The sequence below is a fragment of the Asparagus officinalis genome, chromosome 6 (genome assembly GCF_001876935.1).
Source record: "Asparagus officinalis chromosome 6, Aspof.V1, whole genome shotgun sequence".
NCBI classification, from domain to species: domain Eukaryota; kingdom Viridiplantae; phylum Streptophyta; class Magnoliopsida; order Asparagales; family Asparagaceae; genus Asparagus; species Asparagus officinalis.
The window spans coordinates 31,326,589-31,347,331 of record NC_033799.1 but is presented as its reverse complement, the minus strand read 5'-3'; positions in this window follow the sequence as shown (position 1 = coordinate 31,347,331).

Here is a 20,743-nt window from a genome sequence, read left to right as displayed (position 1 = left end):
ACTTTCCAGCATATGCTAACTTGTCTGGATGGTCGACGAAGGGTCAGATTGCTTGTCCGGTGTGCATGTCAGATTATGAGGGAAAGTTCCTAAAATACAGCCGTAAGTTCTGTTATTGGCAACACAGAAGATGGTTACCTATAGATCTGCCTGCTCTCCTTGTGAGAACAACTGCTTCTAGGAGCGATATTGTGCTACTCCCATTCGAGCTAGGAGATGGTTCTGCAAGTTGTGCCTGCAACTTTCCACCAAATTAGATTGTGTTAAACCTGATGGGCATCGTAAGGCCATACTTCAGAACCTCTCCACAAAGGTCTTTATGGATTCTCCCTTCCTCTGCTTGGTGGCAAGAAGGGTCAGGACCGAGACTTCTGAATCTTTTTCAAAGAACCTAGCTAAGAAAAACATGTCTAGATCTACCCATTTTTGAATAGACCCAGCAGACAACTTCATGAATCACTCGAAGGCAACCCCCTTAAGCGTGCTGATGAACAGGCGAGTCAATATGGCATTGTTTGCTATTATATCTCCAGTCTGTGACTTACAGTAATAGATGTGTTGATTCGGCGATCATGTGCCGTCAAAAGCCTATAGAGTCAGGGCCTTGAATTACGGAGGATAGGGAGCTGTGTCCCATTTTGCGGGATAAGGCTGCACCACTCCATCATTTTGGAGCTCGCTCCTATTAGCAATTATGTTGAGACGAGCTTATAATTCCTCCATCTTGGCCGACTAAGGATTGTGCTCATTTTCACCCTCTTTCTCTTCTTCAGAGGTAGACTTTATGCTGTGAGCTTCGTGGTCCGAATTATCATTCACTTTATTTTTCCCTTTGATGGTTTCGTCTTTCGGGAGGATTCAGCTTTTTGGACCTTTTCTGTGATAAGCTGAGTCATCAAATCTCGCAGTTGATTAAGAGTCTCTTGCTGAGCCTGATGTTCATCAGCCTTCCTCGCTAGGTCATCTGACCTCCCTGTCATGTAAACAAAATTCTCATGTGCTACGAAAGAACTCGAGGCCTGAGACTCCGTGATGGCCTAGTGTTCCTCATCAAAAGTTGCTCCTCTATCTAACCATTTATAATTGACATGAGGAATGGCTCCCGTCCGAGTTCCGGTGTGTTAATATATCCCTTCAAACTCCTCACAGATTTCTTTGACGGTCGACGAACTACTTGTTTCTGAGTTATCAGAACTAGGAGCTGAGGCTTTTCCTCTGCTGATCACATTGATAGTAACTATAGGATATTCCTTCTTCCTATAGTGTCTTCGTCGCTTGGCAGGTCGGGCGACGTTCGTCAATCGGTCAAATACTAACTATCTTGGTTCTGAAGTGCGACATGAGCATTCTGAGAGGACTACAGAGGTAAGTCTCTCATAATGACACGAATGGGTAGCTCGTTGCTGGTCTTTCTCTTGAAAGTAACTCCCTTAAGTCAGATACCTGGGGAGATTCTCTCACAGACTGTGAGGTTGGAGATGGAACCCCCTGTACTTCTGTGAACATGACCGGTTCTTGTTGAACATGGATCTTGAATCCACATTGATCTCTTTGGACATGATGGATCACGTCGCGTTCTGAAGAAGGAACACGAGGGTCGTGTTCTATTTGATTAACACTAGACCAAAGTCTGTGTTTTGTTGGTGAAATGCACCCTTGCTGGTTGCATTTTTGTTGGTTAACGCAGTCCTGAGGTATGCGTTTTGAGTCTTGAACGCATTCTTGAGATCTGAGTTTCGGATCTTGAACGCAATCCTGAGAGTTGCATTCTATTTTGGAAACGCTTCCCAAAGGGATGTGTTTTGAGATTGAAACACATTCTTGAGGACTGCATTTAGGTGTTGAAACACATCTTAGAAGACTACGTTTTACTTTTGAAACGTGCCCCTGAGGGCTACGTTTTAAGTTGATTATGCGTGGCTCATACTTGGGCTTATCAATATAGTGCTCAAGTTGAGGCTCACAAACATGGAGTTCGTGTTGATTGAGAGATCGGCTCTCTCGGAGATAGGTTCATCACAAGGATCTTCTCCTCCATGAAGCGACATTCTTCTTGGCCTGTATTAAGGCCTTTGCAGCGATATCATCTGCGTTGATGGAGCTTGTCGCTGCAATGGGCCTCTTCTGACCTGATACACGTCTCTTCGACATAGTTGTGAGATCTTCGACTCGTTTGATGAGTCCAACAGATACCAAGCCCACTCCTTTAGAGGTTGTCTGAGCCATGTAATTCAAAGGGGAGAGCCTCCTTTGATGGTTCAGTAACAGTTTTGGTCTCCTTGGAGACCTTACGGATCTTATGTATAGCCTTAGGGCTAAGGGATCCTGAGGAAAGTACTTCTTCGTACTTGGCTTGTTCGAATTCCACGACGAGAGTCTTGACCATTGTTCCACTGAGGTTGACATCAGATTGCGTCACCACTTCTTCGTTAGTGAAGCTAGTCCCCAGCGGAGTCGCCATCTTTTGTTTGGTGGGAAAATTCGAAGAAGACAATTGAGAACAAAAATGTGTTATTCTCTCTAAGTGATTTAGATAAAGAATGATTACAACGTTCTCAATACAATTTCTCTCTAACAAACTTAGAAAAGAAATTATAATCTTCTCAATCGGAATCCTGATTTACAAAAGAGAAAAGGAATCGACGGAGATCATTCCTTTTGTTTAAACTGGATTCTTCCTAGTATCGATGGAATGTCTCCCTCAAATACTCGCATCGAGTTTGCTTTCTGTTAACAATCCGAATGCTTAAACTCGTGGAATACGGTTGAATTCTCTTGATTGATGTTGAGGAGAACTTGTGTGGCAAGTTTGAAAATAGTTCTTAATGAGTTTAAGAACTCAGAGTGAGATTTAAACTCTGTAAAAAATTTGATTTGAACCGAAAATCGGTTTGTAAGCCAAGTACTAAAACTCCATGAGTTTCTGTTGCTGAAGAACGCCTTGAGATATCCAAAAGATTGATTCCTGATCCCCTCCAAAACCGACCACGAACTCAGTTGAGTTTTTTTCTCTATTTATAGGGGGATGAAGGGGTGTAACTGCCCCCTTAATCCACTCCTAAATGGGGCGGAAATCCCTCAAATTATGGGGGAAAATAGTTTCTAAAACCGTTCAACTCGTGTTTGAACGAGTCAAATGCCAAAACTGGCGTTTTGAGCACGAACTCTGTGTCCAACGAATGAGACGCAGAGTTGAGATATGCGTCGAGGTAGAAAACATAGTGATTGTGCTGCATTTTTGAACTGGGAACGCAAGGCTAATTCTTGCGTTGAGCTCTTGGAACGCAGAAGTGAGTTTTGTGTTTTGGAAAGGAGATTGTTGACTTGTAATCTCTTTTATAGAGCGTTGTGAAAATCGTCATTTTGTGACCTTTGCTTTTAGCTCTTTGAAACATGAGAGATGTCAGATTGTAACTTTTGTTGTTGATTGTAAAGATTGTTGAATCAGAGCTTTCATCAGTCATCGTGAAGATCGTCAAATTATAACTTTTCCCGATCTACGTGAAAATCTTCTAATTGTAGCCTACAGTAATTTTTAGACAGCCTACAATACTCTCAAACTTTATATTGTATTTTTCAAAAATTCTAAAATCCGAAATTATCTTTCTTCCCCTAAATAAACCCATCGGTTCTCTCTTTTCTCTCCTCCTTTACTTCACAAAATTCTAAACTCAAAGAGCCGAGCCTCAAATTCTAGGTGAAGTTGATCCTAAAATCCACCAAAGGTGGCCAAACTATAGAACTTCATACAAAAACATAGCTTTTTAGGAGCAAAATATAACACCTTATAAAGAAGTATAGCACTAAAGTGTATCTCTTTATCATTATAATAATTTTAGGACTATAGAAAATAAATTATTAGTCTTGTCAAGAAAATTGCTGGAAAAAATAGAGGAAGATTTAATATTAATTGGACTAATCTTATACTATTAAAAAATTATGTAGCCATGTTAAAACATTTCTACCAAAACTACTTATAAAAGAGAATACCCATGTAAAAACTTTTAATTTCCTATTTTGCCCTTTTAAATTTTGGTAATTCGTAATTATATCATTGGTTATAATTAATCCTTAATTCTTTATTAAACGCACCTTCTACTCTCCCCAAGAATATTTGGTCAAGAATATAATCATTATCAATAGTTTATAATCTAATACTACATACAAATGGTCTAATCTATATTTGGAATTTTAGAATGTCAATGTTCACTTTTCGGGCTACCTTAGTTGTAGGTCAGGGGGCTTGCAACCTATTCTCCTGTCTAAGAAGTTGAAACGATAGTATTAGAGGGACATCAAAGCTTAAACCATGGGAGGACCAGAGTTTTGTAGAAACCACCTAAAGTAGAATTAGAGAATGATGCACTTTATTCATTATTGCTTTGGGTCTTTTGAGCACCGGTACCTAATTATTGGTTTTGGAAGTGTGAAGGCCAAAACCTGAATCAAAATCAGCCAGAAAGCCGAAAAATCCAGAATCGATCGACCGACGGATGTGTGTCGGTCGACCGAATCGACTGCAAGAAACTGAGCAGGAAAATCCGTTATGATCGGTTGACCAAAGTAGTGACACCAGTTGACCGATGTGAAGTTAAAAACATTATAGGAGTTTCGGGTCGGTCGACCGACGAGCTTGCCCCGATCGACTGAAAAGGTGCACGAGAACCCTATAGAAAACAATATTTTGGCCGGTCAACTGACGCTATTGCACCGGTCAACCAACATTGGGATTTCCAGTTTCTTAATTGATTTGGGAATCTGTTTTGGGCTGGGATACTATATATATACCTTGATATGTTTTTAGGGTTTGTAGAATAAGAGAAAAGAGGGTTTTGATGGCACTTTGAGATCAGAGATTTTAGAGAGAGAGACCTATTACGAGCATTGTAATCTTCTTCAATTAATCATAGTTTTTGGTGTGGCTCCCAAGGACGTAGGCATGTTTGCCGAACCTCGTTAAATTTGGTGCTGTCTATTTGATTATTCTTTCCTGCAAGTCTTTTCTTTTATTTGCTGTGATTTTCTGCTTGCTTACTTTTGATACAAGATCCGGAAGGGCACGGGTTATGTTCAACCCTAACAACTGGTATCAGAACTTCGTTCAGGAGATTTGTGCGAGAACCATGGTAGAGGAAAGTAAATCAAAGATTGAGAAGTTTGACGAGTCAGACTTCGTCTACTGGAAGTGGCAGATGGTGGACTATCTGTAAGAGAAGGATCTTTATCGTCCGTTGATGAGCAAGACTAAGGGAAAGAAGAAGGAGGAATCAGACAAGGACTAGGAAATATTAGATCGGAAGGCTCCAAGGTAGATTTGATTGTCGCTCACCAAACCAGTCACCCATAATATATTGAAGGAGAAAACGACGGTGGGGCTTATGAAAGCGCTCGCGAAGATGTACGAGCAACCGTCAGTCATAAACAAGGTGCATCTCGTCAAGACGTTCTTCAACCTTAAGATGACAGAAGGATATTCCTTCACGTTGCATCTCAGCGAGTTCAACACGATTGTTGATCAACTTATCTCCATGGACATCAAGTTTGATGATAAAATGCAGGCCCTATTAATTCTATTGTAGTTACCGGATAGTTGGGCAAGTTACGTGACCGCAATTAGAAACTTAGCAGGGAAGGAAGTTGAAACTGAGCGAGGTTGTTAGCATGATTCTATCTGAAGAGGTAAGAAGGAAATTGTCCGAATCAGAAAGTTCAGGTTTAGCCCAAAATATCGATCAGAGAGGCCGAAGCCAGAAGAAGGGAAACCAGATCAGGAATTGGTCAAAGTCAAAGAAGAAAAGGTCGAACTCGAAGGTTAGGCCTATCAAAGAGAAGTGTTGGAACTACGATTGTAGGCATCAAAAAGTGCCAATAGGTTCCCAAACACAGCTCAAGATGAAGAGAGGACGAAGGACGTCATTGTCTAAGTCAGGGAAGATTATCCGAAGGCTAGCTAAAGCAAAAGTAAGCAAGGAAAATACAAAAAAATGACAACTCAAAGAGACTATAGTTTCCAAGATAGTGTCAACTATCTCGGAAATGCGATACACTATTGGTGTCTCGAAAATGCGAGATAGGTACACTATCTCGGAAATAGTGAGACCGTCTAACGACCCCTTTTGACGGTTTTCTTAGACTTCGTGTGACCCACATGGCTTCATAACTACTTGGGATCATCCATAAAGATGGGGAGGCCGTTACAAACTAAAGAGACACTCAAAATCCTCGGAAATCACGTTATTTAACAGATTGAACGTCAGTTACAAAACTGTCTAGAATGACCCCTTCTTTTGAGATAGTAGATACTGTCTCAAAATAGGAGTTGACGGATAATGTTTGTTTCAACTTCTTATCTTCAGAAAAGGTTCCCATGGGCTATAAATACTTCCCCTACACCCTTGTGCACGGGGAGAGTTAATTGGCAGCAGAGAATTGACATTATGGTGAGCTTTGTGATCCAGAGAGAGAGAGAGAGAGAGAGAGAGAGATTCTTCACATCTCGAAAGCCTTTAGTATTTTCCTTGAGATCAAACCTTATTTTGTTCTTGAGAAGAGTGTTTTATCTCACCTTGTTAAGATATTCACTTATGTCCTTGTTTCTAAAACGAAACATCAACTCCAAGTCTTCTTCGGATCAATCTAGACCTGTGACTCGGTCATCCACGAACTAACGCATCCCTGACACAAACAAAGATCCCACGTAAGCTGAGGCTGCTAAACAAGAGTTTCTGCGTGTGTTTCTAGGAGATATCAGTTGTTTGTTTTCATTTGTGTAAAGAAGTCTTATAAAAAGGCTTACCTTTTTGAATCTGTAATTTGATAAATGAGTTGTAATGAATTCCGCGATAAAAAAGATTTTTGACGCAAACACGTTGGTGACCATAGTAGGAGTCAACAGTCTTGCTATCAAGTCCGGAGTGTCGTAACTGATCAAGATCCCGCTTGACTCTATGGTCGAATACGAGTTTGACCAAGCAAAGTTCGAGGAGTACCTCTCATCCTTCTCCTCAAGATCTTCCTCGCCGCGCAAATGCAGAAAGATTTCATCTTTAAAGAAGGCTTTTTTGTCTTCAACTCGGATGAAGGCTATGGGTGATGACTCTCACCTAACCATTGTCGAGGCTTCCCCTCATAACGCTGTTTCGACGATCGACAATGCCGAAACCTCTGCTCACAATGATTCCTCTACAGTTAAGGAATTATTGAATGAAAGTTCACCGACTCTGACGAAGAGGGCTCGTCGGAGACAACGCCAACGCTGCACTTGCCAGCTCGCTAAGACTTTGGATCAGATCGATGGAGTTTGCTAACACACGGATCTGGAGTCAAAGAGGCATCGAGTGATCCAGTCGCCTCAACGACAAGTTACTGACATCTCCTCGAAGTTATCGACTGATGAATGGGTCCATGTCAAAAGGACTCGTTCAACTCTTAAGGAACGCATTCAAAAGCATCATACAAATGTCACTCATACTCGTGTCCATGTGCAAAAGGCACAAGAAATGGAAAAGGAAAAAGCGGCCAAAGAACCATTAAAATCTCGCAAGGTTTGGATTCCAAGGTCTGAATTTGTGTGAAAATCAGGTTCAGAGATAACGAAAATTGCCTCCTTTAACTGAGACACCAAATGGTGTCTCGTCCAAAGGAGCCTTGGTCGAGACACCAAACAGTGTCTCACCCAAAGGAGCCTTGGCCGAGACACCAAACAGTGTCTCGCCCAAAGCCAAGCCCCCGTAGTTGTTCCTTCACCTCCGTCGATGTTCGTTCCTTGTCCGTCTGCTACAATTATATCTGCTACACCACGAGTGAAACCTTAGGTCAATCTTGACCTATTAAAGTTCAAAGTCACGATGACGGATCGTCTTGGTCCTTTGCATGAGGATTGAGGCAAAGTTTCGGTGAAAAAAACTCTTGGGTCCGGTGAACAAATCCTAAGTGACTCTTCAGACTGGAGGTCATACGCGTCCTCCCATCAAGTCAAAGTCATCTTTTATTGGAAAGGCTCCTGCAACCACCCACTTAAGGGTGCGTGTTGAAGCCCAAGAGCCCATTGAGATTCCACGCTCGCAAGGGGGTAGGTCTAAACGTGTGGCTCCTGAGAACGCCAATAAGGCTTTACATCCTCGGAAGAAGACGTGTCCGTTAAAAGAAAACATCATACCTAGGAAGTTAAGCCAATAGTCAATAGGTTGCTCTGGTCATCATACCGATGAGTTACACTATCAGACTGGGGGTCCGAACAAGTCTCGAAAGAGAAATATCCAAACTCTCATTGATCGTGCGAGAGACTCATCAGGGTAGTATTATCTAAATGTAGCTGCTCTAGGACCACTCCACAAAGGGTATCAGTATTTGAGAGGCTCTCCACGGAAGCACCATAGGCCCAAGCCAAGACATTTTCGTAAGAGAAGGCCCGTGATCCAAGATGGAGAATTCCCAGAAGTTACTATCAACATGACTAATAAAGGAAAGTGGCATTCAACCAATTCTGACCCCGACTTTCCCCCGAGAGGAAGAGTTGATCAAAGACTTTCTCGAAGAATGTCTTAGCTCCAATTAAGGGCCACCAGACGTAGGGATTACAGAAGAATGAACGAAGGGTTGTCTTTGGATGACGAACCTTCAGATACTTGCTCCATGATCACCTCCGATGATACAACGTCTAGCATAGGGCAAGCCAAGGAGGCATTCACAATCATGCCTGATCAGTTGGCTCAAATGCTTCAAGAAGCTCTGGCTAAGCAACAAGAAGAAATCAGAGCTGAAATAAAAATGAAAATGGAGTTGACTATGCAGCAAATGAGGGAATTACATGCTCAACAACCTCATCAGCAACATGAGCCGAGTCAACGGGTTGAGTCCAGCCATCGTAATACCACACCTATTCAAACAACTGTGGTTGATAGCGACTCGAATGTGGATGGGACCATTTTTGCTGACTCTTCTCCTAACAACAATAACGTTAGGGGTGGTTCGGCAGAGCCTCCCCGACCTCCTCAGAATCACCTGAAGAAAGATACAGGTGAGGATAAGAAGATAAAAGACCTCAAAAGCAAAATCAATGCTTTGATGTCCGCTCAAGAAGTAAAGAAGACCGACATTTCTTGCCCATATCCGAGAGAGTGGGAATTAATCCTGTATCCAACGAAGTTCAACTTGATTAACTTCATGCCGTTTGATGGGAAAGGCTCGCTAACCCAACACTTGATCTACTTCAAATTTTACTTAGGTATGATCTCTAGAAATGAAGCCTTGATGGTTTGGTCATTTGTAGGCACCCTTCACGGGGCCGCCTTCGATTGGTACCACCGTCTGAAGCCGGGGAGTATTAATAGTTAGGATGACATGAAAAACTTATTCCTCAATAATTTCTTTGATGATGACATTGAAATATCAATTAGGACTCTGCTAGATGAGAAACAGAAAGACAGAGAGTTAGTCGACAACTTCATCAAGCATTTCTAGAAGAAGGCAATGAATTGTCAAGATCCGCTCACAGAGGAGTTCATTCTTCAAACTTGTCACAACAATCTCTCCCTGGATGTCATAGAAGCTATGGGCATCATGTCTTCCAAAACCTAGAAAGAGTTGAAGATGCGTGGGGAACATGCCGAACGTTTCCTCAAGAGAAAGAAGCTTGAGAGAGGTCAGCCAACGCCCAATCCTCCAAAGCAGAATTTTACTTCTTAAGGCAGAGGAAAGGTACTCGTAGCTACCATCGATGCTCATCAAACATCACAACGACAGCCGCAATAGCAAGCGCTACAGCAGTCATCATTCTAACTGCAGCACCAAGCACAGCAATCTCAAAGGCAGTCAAAGACTTCGGAGCCCAGATTTCCTAAGGAATATTCCTTCAAAGAAGATGAAGTCCCTGCCATCTTCAAGTACCTCTTCGATAATAACAAAATTAAGCTGCCACCAATCACGAATGAAGAGGAAGCTAAGAGAACTTTAGATCCGAAGTATCGCGCTTATCATAGAAGGGTCCACCATCCTACTAAGGCTTGTTACATTTTCAAAGATCGAATTAAAGCCTTGATCGATGCTGGCATCATAACTGCAAAGCCTAAGGAAAAGAAAGTGGGTGAAAATGCAATGTCCATCAATTTTGGCTCCGTCCCTCTATCGTGGTTCCAACTAGAGCCCGTGTCAAAGGTAGAGATGAAGATAGTGAACGACGATCCTCATGGACAATGCCAGAAGGGACTCGTACCACGTACGGCCCCTAACGGTGAAGTTTTTAGGTTCATCCAGACTTGCTTGAAGATGGACAGTGGGCGGGATCCTCTTCTAAGAAGAAATCCAAGAGTAAGGGAAAATTGTGTTGCCCCGTATCAGCAAGTCTGGAAAAAGACGATGAAGAAATCCTAACTTTGTCACTTTCGAAAGACGAACACGAAGTCTTTGTAGCCAACGAAGAACTGGCCTTTGCTACCAGGAGTGGGAACAAATACCGGTACAAGTACCCAGAGACTTCTGACCAGAATGCCAAAACTTTGACTGAGCTGGGGGTGGTTTTAACTCCTTCCAAACTGACTGACAAGCCCCAATAACAACCAGATGCTAAGCAGAAGGGAGTGGCAACAAAACAGAAAGAGCCTCAACATAAATAGGTTCAGATTCCAAAACAGTCTCGTTTTAATCGACTGATTGGAAGAGATAAACTAGAAAGCTTGAACGCTCCATACCACTTCGATGACATAGCCTAGATGGCCAACATCCCGACGAGGATTACTCTATATGAGTTGCTGCGTCTTTCCAAAGATATCAAGGAAGCTTTGCAAGAAGCTTTGGCTGACTCTGACGTTTTCATCATTCAGATTAAGCAAGTCCTTGAAGAGCCAGAGCTACCAGTTCAACACTACAATCTGGCAGCCAAACAATTCCCTTAGATCACCTTTACAAAGGAGGATATTATGACGTCCCAGGTTTCACAAGGCTGCAGTCCAAGGTGAAACCCGAATTGTCAAACCAGCCAAGCATAAACACCATGCTACGACATATTTCACCATTACAGTTACTATCTCTCTAGTAGATTCAACAAATAGGTGAATGTACAAAACAGGCAAATAATGGAAATAGTATATGAACAGAATATGCCTAGAAGAAGTATATGAGAAATAAACAATAATTGAGCCCAACTAAAATAGAATAAAAATATCTCTGAACTGAACAAATATATCATGTTACAAATAAAGAGTCAAAAGGAATCTCTCTAAGGCACTCAACCTCTATGTAAGGATCATGAATTTTGATACTAGTTAAAATAATTTTCTAATATTTTAAAATATTTAATTATGATTTTTAAAAGAGTATTATATTTTTCTTGAATTTGTACAATTTTCTATGATTTAAAGTCTAAATTTTATATTTATTTAAATGATTTAAATATTTATAAATTTATTTAGTGCAGTAAAAATTTCTGGAGTTTATCCTTTGTGTTACCGATACTATGCGTATTATTTTTAAATAATATGTTGTATTATTATTATTATTACGTATATTTTCGTATAATATGTTGTATTAATAATTACATATTATTTGTATAATTTGTTTTATTATTTCTACTGTTACATATTATCTGTCGTATTAATATAACTGGTATGTTTTACTATGTATATAATTATCCCATAATTATTTGATTTTAAATATAAGTAAATATATTTATTATTAATTATTCTCATTTAATTGTATAATATGTGTATATTTCGACTGTTTCGTATCAACTGTTGTATTAGCACAACATGTACGTTTTTTATTATAGATAATTATTCTTTAATTAGTTTAATTTTTAAGTACCCATAATTATTTATTTTAATTATTTTTGTTTAAATACCAAACCCGTAGTAATGAGTACGCGGGTAGTAGGGGATATATTACACGCTTATAATTTGCTGGCTGGTAGTACTACGTGTACGTTATATAGGTATTAGTTCGCTAATTATAGCTAGAGTCTTCTATATACCGATGATGCTTCACCGTATATACCGTGTGGTCGCGTGCAGTGAATTAGGGCGCCCGCGCGTACTCTCAGCCGGGATATCGTAGGTAGTAACCTGCACCTCAGTAGCCCGCTCGCCCTATATTCGCATACTTGACGTATAGTTATCGCTAATATGCTATACTATACTGATATCTGTCACTATAAGCATAACAAGTATAAGGTATATAAGTATATTATAGTACGTATCTAGGTATATACGGTAAGTTACATTAATCCTATATACCGTTTTTAGTATCTAAAGTAATAGAGCTACGTATATCTCCTATAATTTTAAGTGTAGGTTGGGCGATATCTATAGCTCTAGCTATTACGATAGGTATTTATAATATTAGCTACTGATATATAATTTTTATTTTCCTTCATCTCTCTCGGCTTCTCTTGTCCTCTTTGTGAACACAACCCGCCCCGCGCATCCCATCTCTCTTCCCCCTGTTCCGGCGACCGACCGCCCAAACCGCCTGTGGCCACCGGCCCGAATTCCTCCGTCCTCTCTCAACCCTAAGCTCCCCGTTGGCGACCGCCTTGGTTTGGTCATCGAGAACCCCAGACGACACCACCTCACCACCTCCTCCTATGGCCAGCCGCGCTCAGCCCTCCACTGCTGTGGGCCCAATGCCCGCGACTGACTCCAAGCCCCATCCACCGCCCACTTTGGCCGCCTCTGGAACTCGACAGCCGCGGCCCCACTTCCGCGAGCCACCACCTGAAACCGCTGCGATGAGACCCGAGCCGCCTGCCCAGCCACTAGATCCGCCACTGCACCCTGACCCGTACTCCCCTGCCGACCTACTGGCATCTCCAACTTAGACCTGCCGGGGGAGCTCGCCTCGGGCGCGTCTGGCGTGAGATCCTACGCTCCAGCCCCCCTGGAATTCACCGCTCCGGCCACCACCGGCTCCTCCAACAGCCCCGCCGCCCCACTGCGTTGACATGCCGCGACTCGTCGGTTCGTCGTTGCTGCTGTATGATACTCCAACAGCCACCCCACGATGCCGCTGACCCCGCACTACAATCGTGGTCCTCCTCCGCTTGCTGACGACTCGTTCGACAACCCCTACACCGCCATCAACCTCCGCGCAGCCACTTGTCGTCGTCGCCTCACCCGTAGCCTCACGCATCAGCGTCGACTTGTTTGACAACAACCGAGGCAAGATCCCTCTTGCTCTTCGCCTCGTCAACTTAATATTTATATCTATAATGAATTGTTTTGATTATTTACTAGGATATATGTGAAATTATTTGATTACTGAAACTAATAACATAAAACATGATCAGAGAAAAAGAAAGAACAAAAAAAGAATAACATGTTTATGAAAGAATATCGTTTGGATAGTGCCTGAGTCGACCCGACCTGACGTGTCGACACGCGTGAGTCGACACGAAAAGCGGAGTGTGACAACCGATCTTCGAGTCGACGCCGTACGGTAACTCGAAGAACGGTGAGAACCGACCCGACAAGTCGTAGGATTATATTGGGAGTAATGTTTACTTTTCATGTGTATAATAACTACTAATTGTGATCCCTCTTATACTGTTCATGCATAACGAATTGTTCATAGTTTCTAATCATGTATTATAATCTTTATTTTATTGTATTAGTCTTAATTACTTGTTGTTTCATGTTGTGATTGAGAACCTTAGTAGTTTATGATTTAGTGGCCTCGTGCATCATGAACAGACCTAGTGACATGTGTGGGTGTGTTGACTGATTTAGGTGGTGAACCAGAGATATTGTGGACTTTGATTATTAACTTAGAAAATGAGAAGATTTGGGATGGGAAAGTCTATGTTTATATAATCGGATAAGACTGTTGATATATCTTCTAGGCTTGCACCAGTGGATCGGTGTCGCCACTGGGGTTGGTTTGTTGAGTCATAGTGGATCAGTGTCGCCACTGGGATTGGTTGGTTAGGTCAAAGTAGATCGGTGTCGTTACTTTGGTTCCTGAATTTATTTAATGGGATGCACGTAGGGGATATGTGAACAATTAGTTATCCGATGATATGAGCGTTGACTCTATGAGATGTGAACCAGTTATCTGTTTAGAATGGCTAGTTACATGACTTAGATTCTTGGCTAAGTATGATTCTTGTGAGATGTAGATCAACTGTATTTCTTTTCATACATAGATCAGAATTAATATTTAATTATTTACCATTCGAGACATATGGTATATACATGAGGGTTTCCTTGTTTGGATTATTTCACTCGACGTACTACGTCTCGAGTTGTAGATTTTTAAGTATTAATTCCATCTAGCGTATGACATTATTACTTGGATGATTATTTTGATGGTTACCTGCATGATCTTGTTACTTGGTTGATTTTCTTGGATTCTTTGATTTTATATACTATTGGTGGATTTCATCTAGTTTTTAGTATCTAGCTGTATGCTTCTATTTATTATTACTGTTTCGCCTTGGTCGTTCGACCCTTTTTTTTCTCCTTTATGGGATCTTGTCGTGTGCCATGCACGCTGACATACACCTATTTTCTCTTGTGTACATCAGATTTAGGAGACGGATAGCCTTAGTTCGGAATCGTATAGGAGCCAGAGGATTCTTAGCAGGGGTGCCTTGCAGAAGGAGTAAAAGATCCAGTTGAAGCGTAGTGATTTTCTTCCGTAGTAGTAGTTGGACATTAAAACTCTTTTACCGTACTTTTCTTTTGTTGATGATGGATTTAGTATTTTAACAGTACTTTCTTTATGGATTATGTATTTCTTATTCCTAGTTAGACTATTTTGTAATAATGGTATGTTGGACCCATATTTTTATGTCTGGGATGATTTACTGTTGATGATATGTCTATTTGTTATTTTGGGTTGTCTTTATATTCTTACTATTATGATCGGGGACCTGTGATTGAGATTTATGTGTTTGACACTTAGCGTATTAGATTAAGAAGAAAAGAAAAGAAAAAATAATGATAGTGTATATTTCTTCTCAATCTAATATGTCGTGGGCTTGTTAACGTTTCGATTCCCTGGTATTTTAGGAAGCGGGACGTGACACTCTACAAAATAAAATACAAGTCTAGAGTCTGAAAATAAACAACTATATGTGAAGTTCTGAAATAGCTATAAATATAAATAACTAGATGGAATCTAAGATGCAATCCCATCAACCTGCGACTCTCTGTACCCCGGACTCGCTGCCTGAAAGGGAGGAAAATAATGTTAGACCCTAGAGGGGGGTGATTAGGGTCTTATGCTAATCTAATCCGATTAAATGCCAATTAAAATATATTAACAAGTTATCCTAGCAAGTATGAAAAACAACAATGTATATGAGCTAGGATAAGCAATATGAACAACAAGATATATCCTAACAAAGAGATATAGACAATGTATGTGCAAGGATATATAAACTCAAGGGTAAACAATCTAAACTAGATAGTGGGCAATATAATCAACAAGCAATATACAAAGGCGATATAAGATATGAACATAAAAGGAAGTGTGCCAATGCAATCACAAACAAATAATATGATTATGGAGTTCGGTCCCCACGACCTACGTCTCCGCTCCTCACATCGAGGAGATCTCCACTATCACAACCGGGTTTTCTACGTTCACCCGAACAACGTTTACACCTCACAATACAATCACTATGCAATCACACCTCACACACTAAGTGTTGGTCCTAGCCCGTGTCCTCCTCCTCAAGTGCTCGGTTACAACCTCTCCCTAGGCACGTCAACTGACGCCACTCCTCTTGGATTCGACCCCGTCTCTCACCACACACTTCTCTCGATGTACAAGTGTATTACAAGTGAATCCTCACAATTAAGCACAATATAACAAATGATTGTTCTCTCTAACAAGGTGAGAACTCAATTAGGCTCAACTCAATGTCACACTATCCCACAACCTAATTATATAATGTATGCAAATACAATAAGCTCAATGGTTGTGTGTGTAAACAAAGAGTAAATCAAATCAAACTAAACTCAATATAAAACTAGCTTTAATAGAAATGATAATCAACAAATAATTATAAATAAAAGCTAGAGTTGAGTTTAGGAAAACTTCTCTAGATCAAGATGGAGAGATGGAGATATGAGCCCAAACAAGAAGATAATCTCCTCCACTTGTGAAAACCAAAACAGCTTTAAACCAAACCCTTAAACAAGCTTAAAACAAGCTTAAACCCTTTTTCAAACCCTTGTTTAAAAACTTCTTAGCTCTTAACTTGAAAGAGAGCAGCAATAGGGTATTTATACCCACTCAAAAACCCAGCCAAAACCCCCAAGCAAAAGTCCAAAAAGCCCAGAAAAAATTAGCTCAGAAAATAGCCGTTGGGAAAGCAACGGATATATTGTCGGTCGACCGGAAATTCCAGCGGTCGACCGATGGAGCTCTCGGTCGACCGGACCGGTCGACCGACCAACTCTCTGCTACATGCTGACGAAAGAACAAATGAGCGGTCGACCGGATCGGTCGACCGAAAACTGATATATATAAGAACTGATTTGTTGATTTTAAAACCCTGTTTAAAAATATCAAATAAATTCCAAAAAATATAAAAATTTGGGGAATGATTGTAGACATGATAATAAACATGCTACAGCAATTGGTTATCAGAAAGGACCTCCCAAATGAAAAATATCATTATTTTACAAAATAGTCCAAAACATGAAAATATGAGATACTTGAATTTTGATGTTTTGACATAAACCAACTTTTGAAACTTTGTGAAATGTTTTTTATAGACTTAGTAAAACATGTATAACTGATATTCAAGTCTACAAACTAAGAATACAATATTTTATATATATATAAAACTATATATATATACGAAGAAACCAATAAGTGTGTGTGTATAGATATTGAGCTTAGAGTATCCAACACACATAATATAACACCTATACTATGTTACCCAAGCTAGATCTTGATCTTCAATAAGCTCGACTTGGTACACATGCGGATGAAGCTTGAACTTGATCTTTAACTTTGAATTGCATATTGCTTCACTCCACAATTCCGCCAACCTCCTTTTGATATGATCGTGTAGGCTTAATCCATCCAACCTCCAACAACATTGTTTGTCTAGAATAAATACTAAAATACAAACACTAGACAAACAACATTAGTTGTAAATTCTTTGTTAAACATCATCAAAACAAGAAGGCCAACAAATAACGAGCGTCAAAGTGCCAGCGAGATCATCTCTACTGCCCCCAGGAGGAAGGGGTAGGAGTTTATATAAAAAATAGAGTTAGTACATATAAGTATAAAATCATTTATATAAATCTAAATGGAGATTGGTATTTAGAAATCCACAACACGAGAATTAGTACGTCGAGCGAAATAATCCAAACAAGGAAACCCTTATGTATATACCATGTCTCAAATTGTAAATCTCTAAATACCAATTCCAATCCTGTGAATGAAATATAACACATAAAAGAAAAAAAATACTCCAAACCTTAATCATTTTGAACCAAAATCACATCTCGAACTACCCTCGGGTAGTTGACATAATCATAAGGAAGTATTATCCAACTCAAAACCACAATAAGTCATATCATGTATGCCACATATCAAAGGTATACCCTACTCTTGGGTAATCTATAATAGAAGCAAACTACAACTGTATATATGTTTACATCTCTACTTGTAATAGCGATACTCTTGTAAGGTTCTTACTCAATCACTCTACGGCAATAGGTTTTATCTCCCTATTCCAGCTACATGAGATAACGATACTCTTGTAAGGTTCGCACAATAACATGTGGGTTCAACTTCCTTACCCAATCGTTCTACGATAATAGGTTTTATCTCCCTATTCTGGATATGCTTCCAGATGATCGTACAATGGTGAATAGGCACATCAGCCCAACCCAAAAAATACACAGATCACCTTCGAGTATTTGGTACCGCCAAGGTCTCATTACGAGAAAAACAACCAAATACTCTTAGTGTGATACAATCGAGGTCTCATTACAGGATAAACAACCACACTGAGCACCATAACTGATGAGCAATGCTTTATCATATACTATTTCACTTTCATCAACTTAACGTGTGTCAAATATCTCAACAAAACATGTCAAAATAATACATACTAAGTGTACGTGCATAATTCTCGATGTACGTATCAATATCTGGTGTTCATCATCACCACAGTTGCTCAAACAGCTCATAAGTATCATAGTATAACTTGAAAAGATCGAGAAAACCCTTCGAAAACAAAAATAAGAGTCAAAAACATGCACATGCTTCTGCCTGACTGGCGGTCAACCGCGTTAAAGTGATGGTCGACTGCGCTGTAGTCCAGAAGCTGCCCAGGCTTCGGCCTGGCATGCGGTCGACCGCACATAAACGGTGGTCGAACGGACCGCAAGCAGCATCCTGCTCTGCAGGCTTTATGATACCTATGTTCGTGCGTGTTTTTCGTGATCTAACTAGATTAATTCATCATAAAACTTGTGTAGAACATTATAAATATCAGATTAATAGTTCAGGAAATTATTTCATGTGTGAAACATGATTAATCGCATAAAAATTCATATTTAAACTCTTAAACATGAACGAAATGTTGATACAGAGAATAAATTATTAAAACTCAGTTAAACAACATTGTTAAATACTTTCATGTCTTAAAACATCTCTGTAAATTTTTCTTTATCTTTTAAACACAGAAAGACCTGATCTTTATTCATATAATACAAAAGGATTGCTTTTATACTCAAATTGGTCGATTAGACTCAATAAAATCACATTAAAACTCATTAAAAACATTTAGAAACTTGGGAGTAGGGGTAGAAGAGATGAAACTTGCCTGAGACTTGTTGAAAAACATGCAAGATGTAATGCTAATGTAAATCTCCAAGCCAAAATCCAAAACAATCCGAAATCCTGCTCCAAACGCCCTTAAACTCTTTCAAAAATCAACTTAGGGTTAGTAGAATTATTTGGTGACTGCTAGGGTTTCAAAAGTATGAAATAATACTAAAAACCTTGTGAAAATATGATATATATATATATATCAGAGAAACAAACATGGGCCTCAAAATACCCAAAACCAGGTTGAAAAAGGAAAACAGGATACAGGATTCGCGATCGACCGCTACGGTCGGCCGAACTGGGAAATTCTAGTTTCTCAAGATTTGGTCTTTGTGTATGTTTTTGACTCGTTCTATTCTCATGTATGAACTCGTTTATACTCAAAACACTTGTTAGTGTACTCATACACTATTTAATGATATTTATCTCAATAAATATCCACTTATAATAATTAATCATATATTAATTATATTATCTCAAAATTTTAGGGTTTTATAGATATGCAAGTGAGGAACTCGAAGCGTGATAGACCTTTGTATTTCACCGGGTGCATTGGCTCAACTTCTATCAACCGAATCCAAATAGATCCGGGTTTTGCAGTTAGCATCATGCCACTCCGATTGATGTATCATCTTGAAATTCCTACCAGCAAGTTGGCTTTCACGGGCATTGTTATCTATGCATTCAACACCATTAGATCTAGACCATTGAGTAAAATCCGAGTGAAGTGACAGCTTGGAGAATTGAAGTCAGAGGTCACATGTTACGTGATAGATGCAGAGACGTCTTATAATTTACTATTGGGTCGATCTTGGATCCATAGCAACGTTATAGTTCCTTCCATCCTCCATCAGTGTCTAAAGTATATGGACACAAATAATAATGTCAAGACGGTGGTCGCAGACAAGCAACCATTTAAGGGGTTAGAAAATTATTTTACTGACTCCCTTCTATATGGTGTTGAATCAGATACTGAACCATCGGCCATGGGAACGGACATCGGAGAAGAAGCTGATACCGAAGCCGGGCTCGATTATAACGAAGGTCTTGTATTTAATAACATTAAACCTCTTGTAATCGATCTTGATGGTGGCAAATTATCAGATGGAAGTTATAACTGGCAACTTGCCGATTATGCAATAAATGACGATTTAGAGTACTCGCTTTGTCTTAATAATGTAATGCATGGACTATATAATAACCTCGACATACATATGTTGCTTTGGTCGTCTTGCATGACAAAGAAGCATGTCCAAGACTCCTTCAGAACAACTCTCGTCTTACCTGCAAAGGCAAGGGGTGAAAAATAAATAATCTTTAGTAAATGGGAGTCATTCCCACCCTCCAATCTCTTCTTGGAGATCAACGCTGATGATGAAGGACCTGATCGACATTTCTTCAGATACAGCTCACAAGCACGTGACTATATGAAGAAGAAAGGATACAACCTCAGGCTCGATGAAGGTCTCTGTTTTAGTCAAGGCATCCGGGTTCCACCACATCCTGCCTATGTACCAAAAGGGAAGCCCGACAATTATTATGAACATAAAAAGGGTCTAGGCTATGTCTCTTCATCTGACGACGAATGTTATTAGCAAGTCATCAACCAGTCATCCAACCTGGGTAGAGATGGATATTCGTCAGATTCTACATATTGGGCCTCTGATGTTAGCCTTAGAGAAATATTCAAAGGCCTGATGTCGAATATGGCCACGATCGACCCTGCAATAGTAGAGAGAGATGATCAATTGACAACTTAGTAAGACCCTTGGATCCATCACCTAAACATCCAATATGGTGACAGATTCGAGCAAAGAGAACCTCCCACCGAAGACAAAGTGGTCCAGGTAAACATTGGCGATGAAGCAAATCTGAAGCCCATATTCGTCAGCGATAGCCTTCCACCAGAAGAGAAAGAGGAGTTGATTGCCCTCATCAGGGAGTACAT